Raw genomic sequence first — 10,522 nt, forward strand, 5'->3', positions numbered from 1 at the left:
ATTGAAAACTGCTTTTCCCTCTGTTTGTGAAAAAGCACCCTTGGTTTTGGTAGCATTCAGGGTGAAGGGAATGTAAGTTTAAACTGTGATTCCAAGAGTCAACAAGTGTCTGCAAACGTCTTGAATACGAGTCAAAGGACCAGGGTTTGTGCAGGGATCATAGTCAGGGGCAGAGTTACGCTAGACATTATTATTCCAAAATGTAACATTGACTCCATATCACAAATATAAGATAGTAAAACTAAAATTTACAAATACTAAGTCACAGAGGAGATTAAAAACATAATTAAGACCGGATCAACAAGGGATCACCCCAAAATCACAGCACACTACAACAGAACCTACGTTTTCTGAGGTATATTATCAGCTAAACTGTCATCTGTTTACCAGTTCCACGGGGTTGCAAAGAGTTAGGGAAAAACGTTATTTAACATCTGCTAGTATGAGGCTGATTAACATGAGCCGGTTATTGTTAGAATCTTATCTGGAACTAAAAGTCAGGTTTGTGTTCCTCCTGATTCAGGAAGAATATTAAATATTGGAGTTTAGAATATGAACTAGACTGGTAAGGACATTTATGCCTAAATAAATAAATAAAGTTAATTATGAAATAAATAATTACATGAAAAAGTGGATTTATAAAGGAGTTATTACAATTTGAAAACTGCTGTGATGTATAAAAACATTGATAGGTGACAAAACCAGCACGAAAAGAAACCTTTTGAAATAAATAAGCTTTTTTGACATGCGTAGTCTGGAATAGTCTGAATATGTCTTAAAGAGTTCATTTTTTAATAAAACAAAAAGGCAAATTAAAAATAATAAATAGTAAACCGAATAAAACACAGAAGTATCATTTAATGATATCAATTAGTGTTAAGTATTATCAAGCACCGGGATCTATTTATAAGGATTATTTAATTTAGTTATAAACAAAATGATTGGTTGCATTTTGCTTTGAAATTAACAATAGTTTGATACCGCTTTAAGAATTAGAATGCAAGACAAACCTATACACTTAATAACAAATATTGCGGATGCAATAGGAGTATCTCGGATCTCTGTTTTATTTTAACCTTTTGACAGGGAAGTATACCACCTATATTGAAAATGAACAGCCGACATGCTAACTAAATAGATATAATCGAAGATGTTTTAGAATATGGACCTGGGCACTAACCCATGATTCTGACCAACTAAAGGGTCTTTACTTAATTGTCGAACTTCCTGTGGGTGCTATGGATCTCGTAATGGAGAGTGCAAAAGATTCTAGAATCTTTACTCTGTAATGGTCCATATGACGGAGATCTAGCGCCTGTGTCCACAGTGTTAACCAGTCATAGGACATGATGTTCAAAATTCACCTAGGGTTTTTCAGAAGAGATAGGACAAGTGCGGTGTGTGTTCTGTATTCTCTTTTCTGTATTAACTATTCACAATGACCATACTCCCGAGACCTTAGGTTTTTTTATGCAGAAGTACATTTCACAGACCCGAATAAGAGACATCCATCAAAATGTTCTTGACACAAAGGAGGCCCAATCAGGACGGGGGGTGGGAGTCTCTTTTCAAAGAGTCTTTGCCCCCAAGCGGCCTGGATTTGTCGGGCTATAAAAAACTTTTTCAACGACCCTCCATCCTTGACGGTGAAAGAAATTAGGGTTAGAATTTAAAAATCAAATGGTACTTTATTGGTCATTTTCAAAAACAATATTAAAATTGAAAGAGGTTTTACCAACCACTTCAAAACATATTACAACTTAACAGCGTGATTAAAAGCAGACAAAAACTGGTGATCTCACGGTACATTCAGTTCAGACACTTCATCTGATTTTCCAGGCGTATACCCATAAAACCTTAAAGGTCCATCAGACCTATTAGGTCCATAAAATGGCGTTTAGAGAAAGTCTCAGCTATTTCAGGTATTTTTGAGTAAGAGTCAGCATCCATGTTATGAAAGGCTTGTACAATCAACTCCTGAATAGAATGTTCATTTTTCCAATCATCGACAGCACTTTGTACAAAGGCGTGAATCTGGTGAAAAGTAGAAAGATGTTGAAGCAGCACAGAGTCTTTATGACTAGGCTCCTGGCCACGGTTTGTGGAAAACAGACAGCGCTGCTGCTGAGCGGTCAGTGTCAAACAGACACGAGGGCGTGTCTGGCTGGGTTGGTCTATTAAACATCCCTGCCCGGTACTTTTAGGTGCCTATGCGTTATTATATCCGGCAGACTGTAATCAAACTCTTGAACAGCTATTGAGCCTTTCAAATGTCTCAATCAGGGTCCGTCAGTTTGTTCAGGGCCAGGTCTGCATAATCCCATCCTTGGGTGATATGTTCCAAACGGCTGGCGCCTGTACCAGGTCATCCAGCCTGAATGGCTATCTCCTCACCCCTGCTAGGAGCCCTGGAACATCATTAGCAGATACAAAAATGTCAGGTACTGCGCGGTTCTCCAGGAAACGATCCGACCAATACATATCACCATGGGTAGGTACCTGAGGCTCAGGATCCTAGATCTGGTCAGTTCAAGGCATAAGAAGGTCTGGCCAAGAAGATTGGTCTGGAGGTTAGCTGTTAGTCGTAGAGTACTCGGAGTCGGGCACGATAGCCTCAGGTCAAAACAGGCCATCGTAGGTGGCCGTCTGGTCCTAGACCATCATGCCTGATCAGGAGCATAGCCCGAGAGATGTTGATTGTTAACCGTTCAAAACACGCGTTGAAAAATTTTTATAGCCCGACAAATCCAGGCCGCTTGGGGGCAAAGACTCTTTGAAAAGAGACTCCCACCCCACCGGCCTGATTGGGCCTCCTTTGTGTCAAGAACATTTTGATGGATGTCTCTTATTCGGGTCTGTGAAATGTACTTCTGCATAAAAAAACCTAAGGTCTCGGGAGTATGGTCATTGTGAATAGTTAATACAGAAAAGAGAATACAGAACACACACCGCACTTGTCCTATCTCTTCTGAAAAACCCTAGGTGAATTTTGAACATCATGTCCTATGTTTGGTTAACACTGTGGACACTAAATAGATCCCGGTGCTTGATAATACTTAACACTAATTGATATCATTAAATGATACTTCTGTGTTTTATTCGGGTTTACTATTTATTATTTTTAATTTGCCTTTTTAAGTTTTATTAAAAAATGAACTCTTTAAGACATATTCAGACTATTCCAGACTACGCATGTCAAAAAAGCTTATTTATTTCAAAAGGTTTCTTTTCGCAGGTTTTGACACCTATCAATGTTTTTTATACATCACAGCAGTTTTTCAAATTGTAATAACTCCTTTATAAATCCACTTTTCATGTAATTATTTCATAATTAACTTTATTTATTTATTTAGGCATAAATGTCCTTACCAGTCTAGTTCATATTCTAAACTCCAATATTTAATGTTCTTCCTGAATCAGGAGGAACACAAACCTGACTTTTAGTTCCAGATAAGATTCTAACAATAACCGGCTAATGTTAATTAGCCTCATACTAGCAGATGTTAAAAAATGTTTTTCCCTAACTCTTTGCAACCCCGTGGAACTGGTAAACAGATGACAGTTTAGCTGATAATATACCTCAGAAAACGTAGGTTCTGTTGTAGTGTGCTGTGATTTTGGGGTGATCCCTTGTTGATCCGGTCTTAATTATGTTTTTAATCTCCTCTGTGACTTAGTATTTGTAAATTTTAGTTTTTACTATCTTATATTTGTGATATGGGCGAGTCAATGTTACATTTTGGAATAATAATGTCTAGCTTAACTCTGACCCTGACTATGATCCCTGCACAAACCCTGGTCCTTTGACTCGTATTCAAGACGTTTGCAGACACTTGTTGACTCTTGGAATCACAGTTTAAACTTACATTCCCTTCACCCTGAATGCTACCAAAAACAAGGGTGCTTTTTCACAAACAGAGGGGAAAAGCAGTTTTCAATGATAGCTGTCCTATGTAACCTGGACTAACTAAAAGAAAGAATAAACCACAAAGTTTTAGTAAAATTTTAATCCTTGTGCAAACACATATAATATTATGTAACTATTTACTAAAAAATGTCCATCCTGATTTGCCTAACGTGTCCAGTATAAGCCTAGTCATCAGCCCTGTAGTGTACAGGCTCCTATAACCGACTATAACCATTCTTATTTTCAGGGGTTCATAACTGATGTAAAATGGAAGGCTATTACCAAGCATTAACAGAATTTCTAAAACTTTGTATTATACAAAGCATCCTAAGTACCAAAGTGATTATAGCCTGTTGATGAAAATGCGGTTTTAAATTAAAGCCTGAACAAGATAACTGTTTTCTATTCAAAATATAAAATGTTTAGTAAATAAAGAGAGACTAAATACAATTTATAACAAAAATGGAACACCGATGAACGGCTGAATAACCAAGGAAATCTAATTTAGCTTGAAGTGCCACAGAGTGTTTTACAAATAATCCCCTACAACCGTAGTTCTCAAACTGTGGGGATGGCCCCTAGGGGGCGCGAAGTAACAAAAAGGGTGCTCGAAGATGTGAAAAACAAAGAATCAAATATGAAAAATACATCTATTGAACCGAAAACAAAATAACTTGAACTACATTCTGATACTAGAAAAATAAATATTGAGTTAGATAAAAGTTGATAAAAGTTAAGTAATTATAATAAAATATGCATCTATGGTATATCATTAATTTTAAAAAAGGACATATTGGTAATAGTGGTCTACTTTCAAAAAAACGTTAAGGTGCTCGATTAAAACTGTTATGAAAACTCTGTTCGCAAAAAAAAAGATATGATAGAAGATATCAGATGTCTCCAGTTCCTACCCAGTTCCTTTAGGGACTTTATACTGGCTATTATCATTTAAAATGAGATCAGTCAAGAAAACTGCTGGAAAAAATGGGCAGAACTCTTTTGGAAACAAGGATTTTTCTTATGTTTTAAAATCGGTCCTTTACAAAGATGCTTTTAGATGCATTATTTTCTAAAGATGCTTTATTTTCATGTTAAAGCAACTGGTCATTTTACGTGACTACTAAAAATGTTTTTTTTTTCTTTCTCCAGGTAACAAAATACATCTAGCAATACCAGGTTGTGTGGTGTTCAGTGCTTTTGTTTTATGGCTCTGTGTATTTGACCTATAATACTTTTCTCTTGCCTGTTATGGAGCTCTGTCTAATTACCTGAAGTTACAGGAACTGGGAAGTGATGAACTATTTTGATAAGAATATGTGTTAAGGTCTAAATAAGAGAATATAAAGTTCACAAGTGTCACCCTAGGACCCTAGCATGACAAAACAAAAATCATAATTGAGCTTTTCTGTTTAACTTTAATTAAAAATAGTGAAATGTTTTCCAGTTATCACATGTGTTAATAGAAATAATTTTAGTTTTTTGAGTAGACAGAAAATATCAATTTTGTGCTAGTGTAACAACAGTGAGTGCTTTTACATGCACGTACAAAACTGGGTTAAGGTGAGTAATCTGTCTAAGGTAGAAACCTGCTTTCTTAAATCTCCGTTTAAATGCACAAGTGTATTTACAGAGTTTTCCTTTGTCAAAAGGCTCCTATGTTATAGAAATGATCTAAGGAAAAAATTAAAATCATCACCGACCGCAGCAAATCCTAAAACACACGTGGAATCTGTCTCTTGTGCAGTGTGGGATTACTTTTAAAAATAACTTGAATTATATTACTCGCACGTCTAAAATCACCCGGCCTTTGTGGGGCTACTATTCCGTATTAAAATAATTACTTTTCATTTAGCGAAATGAATGAAAACACAGTTGCCTTATGTCTATTAAGCATTCGCTTCGATATATGCTCCTGGATCCCATTCATCATTGGAGGCTGTCTCCAACCGGTTGTAACAAATGAGAGTTTATAAAGTTAAAATGTTTCGATATCCCAGACTTTTAAAAACATGCGGACCCTGGTGCAGACATTCCCCTGCTACAGTAAGCCCGATTCGGAAGAGTACGCATTTCACAAACGGGACCCTTCTGTACGTAGTTCAGAATACTGACCTCTTACTACGCCAGCGCTGATACACAACCGGCCTGCGCTTTTAAACCATGCCTGAGTATTCTCAGAGAAGAGGTTCTGTTTGAATTTTCAGACGCCGAGACAAAAACTACTTGATTGTAAAGCCCTTTTCGGTATGAAAAAGCTAATATTGTTTGCTTCAGTCCTATGAATTTGTACATTAATCGTCGTACACGCAGATAGATGGATATAAATGCTACATCTTATATTATACGCGCTCATGCGCCTACACGACAGCGCGACGCACGCACTTGAGAATAAACTTGGAAATTATTCATAGTAAGAATAAAATATAAGGATTCATCCATCCGTTTTCTAAAAACATACTTGTTTGGCGCATATAATAATCAAAAATATGCCATACCGTGATCCTTGATGTTTCCGACAAGATTCGGTGTCCTCTTTCAGTATTAACGGCCTGCTGAGTAATGGACCAGTCTGAACACTTTTATAGACCCAAAAAGCTGGGTGTTTTGGAATGTGCCCCAATCATTTTAATCGGACATCCGTATAATGGCCTTTGTCCAGTGTCTAGGCACCACTTTCGGCGGATGCTAAAAAAAGTCAGGAATTCGCTTAATAGATTTGTTTAAACATCTGTACGTATCTCCGCAAGACCTTTTCACCTTTGCAAAAATTTTGATCCGGTCACAAAGTTAAGGGTTATCCGGAATTTGATTAATAGATTCCGTTGTAACTCGTAGATTTGATTAAACAGACGCATTCTGTTTTGCTCCGAGGTTAAGGGTCATAAACGTCCTGAACTGCCCTAACAGTTGAATCGACAATGCTCCCCCAGAGCCCACCTCCCAAATCCTGATGCCTGGAGCTCAGGTAGTGTGGGGGTCGTGCTTTGCAAAAGCGGTTTTGACAAAGAGTATTTTAAAGTTCCTTTCTCCAGCCCGAGATATCCGCTCTGATTAAGGCATTCAAACTTTTAGAAAAACTAAACGCCTTTCTTCATGAGGGGAGGATTAACAGGGATAGAATAGGGGTTGGTTTTAGATCGATTTTAATACAAATTATAAATATATTAATTCATTTAGCATTTAGACGTCTCCAATGTGCTTTAAAAGGGAACTGCTGCATCTTATTTAACTGTGTGATGTTTAAAGGACTTATAGCGAACTAGTTATCACGTTTTTTACACGTTATCATGAAAACTTGTTAAGAAACATGCGTCGGGGGATTGAATTGTGTATCTGAGTGCTAAGCGCATGGGGATGGGGGCTTACGTTCAGCTGATGAAAAGCATGTACGCTCCTGGACTGAATCAGCGCTGAGCGGGCGTGGGGAGGTGGGGTTTTGGCATCTGTGTTAAGACAATCGCGCACGCTTCAGTAGGGTCTGAATCAATCCTCGTCAGCGCTGCAGGGACATACAGGCTGCAGTTTACAGCTACGTATCTTTTCGGAGGCTGCGTAGAGCTTCGGCCCTGACCATTTCGCGAGCGCGCGGGGGGCTGTCTGATCTGAGAGCCGGACAGCTTGTATTTTAGTGTGCCTGCGGGGCTGCGCAGAGACTGCTTGTCTTTCTGTGTGCGATGTTGAAAGGCTTTTTTTAAACTCAGAGCCTGTCTGTGAGATGGCTGTTGTTCTGTGAAAAGGCTTGATCTGTAAGTGGGCTTAGGTAAAAAATAAAAAGTGGCATACAAATGATATAGCATCGATTAGATAGATAGATATTTTAAAAATAATTGTTACATAGATATAAGGATTCTTACCCAAAGCAATATTGGCAGGAACGGAGCATGTGTGTGTGTGTGTGTGTTATGTCCTCGGAAAATGGCCCAGGAAGTGGAGGGGCCAGACATCATGTGCTGCGGTGAGGCTTAGGCAGGCCATTCAGTCTGGGTATGGATAGGAACATGCCTGAACTTGTCCTGGGACCGGCTGCAACATGCCTGAACTTGTCTTTGGAAGAGGGGTGGTGGCTGGGAAGTGGTGGGGGTTGGTGATGGGTTCAAGGGGGGCCTAGGCAGCCCTTGGGCATGTCTGAACTTGCCCTAGTGAGATGGGGCTAGGCAGGTGGCCAAGCAGGGGGGCGGGGTGGTGGGGGGTTCAAGGAGGGTGGGGGCATCCATCAAATTGCCCTTGACAGCTTCCTGGGGAAAACAGATGGCAGGGCTAAAGGTCAACAAACAACCGTGCCAGGGGCCCGGATCAAGGTCATCCAAGGTCAACAAACACCCAGTGGTGGGGTTGGGGACTTCGGAAAGGTCATCCAAGGTCAACTAACAACAGATGGTGGGTGGTGGTGGGACTTCCGGTCTTCGATTAAAAAGTGGCGTGGTTTAATCTCATCAATCAAATTTGATTAAATTTTGACAGAAGCCGCCTGACATTATACTACTTTTGTACCATAATTCGGGATAGGTTTGGAATTTTAGCACATACAAAGAGATCTACATCATCAGCAGTTAATAATTTTTTTGCAAAGTATTCAATAAATGCATGTGAGGTAAACTCCGTTTTTGAAATTCTCTGACATAAACTTCAAAGCCTTACAATATTTATATACTTCTGACATATCACCTGCAGTATGTCCATATATTCGATCTCTATTTGCCTTTTTTTGCGCTAGTGCAATGTTTACTTTCTTTGTTTTAACACTGTCATTTTTTTCTGCTTTCATATTCTGTATCTTGCTCTGCATGTGTTTCGCGCCTACATATTTTCTTGTCATAGTCTTTTGAATTCCAGTTTTTATTATCTCTAACCTGCTCTGCATGTGTTTGGCCCCCTTATTTTTTAGCCTCTTTATGCCATTTTACTTTGTTTTCTACTCTGTCTTTTATTTCTGACCTTGCTTTGTGCTACTTTTTTTTAAATGACACCTGGTCCATGGTGATTATTTTACCTTTTTCAAGTAATAATTTCCATTTGTTTGCGCTACTGCGATCTTTACTTTCTTTTTTTTATACTTTATAATTTTCCTACTTTCGTATTCTTTAATTTTCTATACATGTGTATCGCACCAACTTTTTTTTTTGACCCTTTCGAATTCCACTGCTTTCATAATCTCTAACCTGCTCTGCATGTGTTTAGAACCAAAGGTTGTGAACGTCTTTATGAAGTTCTATTTTGTCTTTTACTCTGTCTTTTAATTCTGAGCCCGATTGGACATACTTTTTTTTCAATTCCACTTGTTCCGGGCTGATTACTTTTCTTATTTTCTGAATTAGGACATAGCGGGTTGGATAATGGATGGATGGATGAATTTGCACCTTGATTATTCTTTTTCTTTTTTGCATTTTTTTTCTCTCCAGTGCTTTAGAGTCTCTTTTCTTCATGCTGCTCTTTCTTCTTCACTTAGTCATTGACGTTTCATTTATAACGTATTGTCCTTATATGCTTTATATGCGCTGAGAGCCTTGGATCTGTGTGTGCTCAAAGCCTTACACTCACACGACTGAGTGTTTTTCTGCCCGTGGTCTTATTTGATATTGATTGTAAGTAGGGCGTGTTTTGCAAGAATCTCATGTTCTACGTCATCGCGAGCCGGTCCTGGGTCAATCTCTTGGCACAAAATCTCATGTTTAATGTCTCCGTGTGACGCTCCATGGCCATTCTCTTTCGTCTTGCGGGTCTTTTAAGTGTCTTCTGTGATCTTAACGTGAAGATCAAGTCTCATCTCCCGTCTTTCTCTCCCAGGATTTTTTTTTATAATAGAGAGATTATAATATTGATATATTCTGACCCTCGTTGAGTATACTATATAAATTGTTTATTTTTGGCCATAAATAAAATTGAGTTTGATATCTCTGATGTACAGTAAATAGATAAACATCAAAATTTAAGCATCTTAGCAGCCATTAAGATCAAAACACTTAGGACCAGATGTCAGGCATCATAGATCTAAGCACATAGGCCAGACAGCCAACGGTAGTGCAACACTGCTTCCTTTTTATATATACACTAAACCTCCATTGAACATCAGGCCATTTTCAAGAATCAAGAACTCTGTAGCTTGCAAATGGTCTAAAGTGGCTGGTGACTTTGTTAACAGGTGGATTTTGAGAAATGAGATTAAAGTCTTCCTTTGTTTAAAAGTTACATTTGTGACAACTTTAAACACATTTTAAGGTATCTTTAAAAAAGGTAGTTATTTCAACTTTTCTGAATATCATTTTGATATATCTAAAATGCAATTATAATCTCTCAAATGCTTCTCCAGGTGTCTCAGTATAATGCACTTTCAGATTATCTTAAAATCACTGATTTATAATTTAAGATTTTCTAAATATATTTTGAGCTATCTTGAAATAAAACAGGGAGTCCTCTTAAAAAATAAACAGTTCCCGATTATCTTAATGCATATGATACCAGTTTTCATACTGTATATTTCTAAATGTGATTTGAGATCTATTGAAATGCATATGAAGTTATTTTGAGATCTCTCCAACGTTAATCTGACTTGTCCAAAGCGCCACGTATACGCGCCAGTCTTTACTCATTCTTCCCCTTCTCCACTCCACACCACTT

The sequence above is a fragment of the Polypterus senegalus genome, chromosome 10 (assembly GCF_016835505.1).
Source record: "Polypterus senegalus isolate Bchr_013 chromosome 10, ASM1683550v1, whole genome shotgun sequence".
In the NCBI taxonomy this organism is placed as follows: Eukaryota; Metazoa; Chordata; class Cladistia; order Polypteriformes; family Polypteridae; genus Polypterus; species Polypterus senegalus.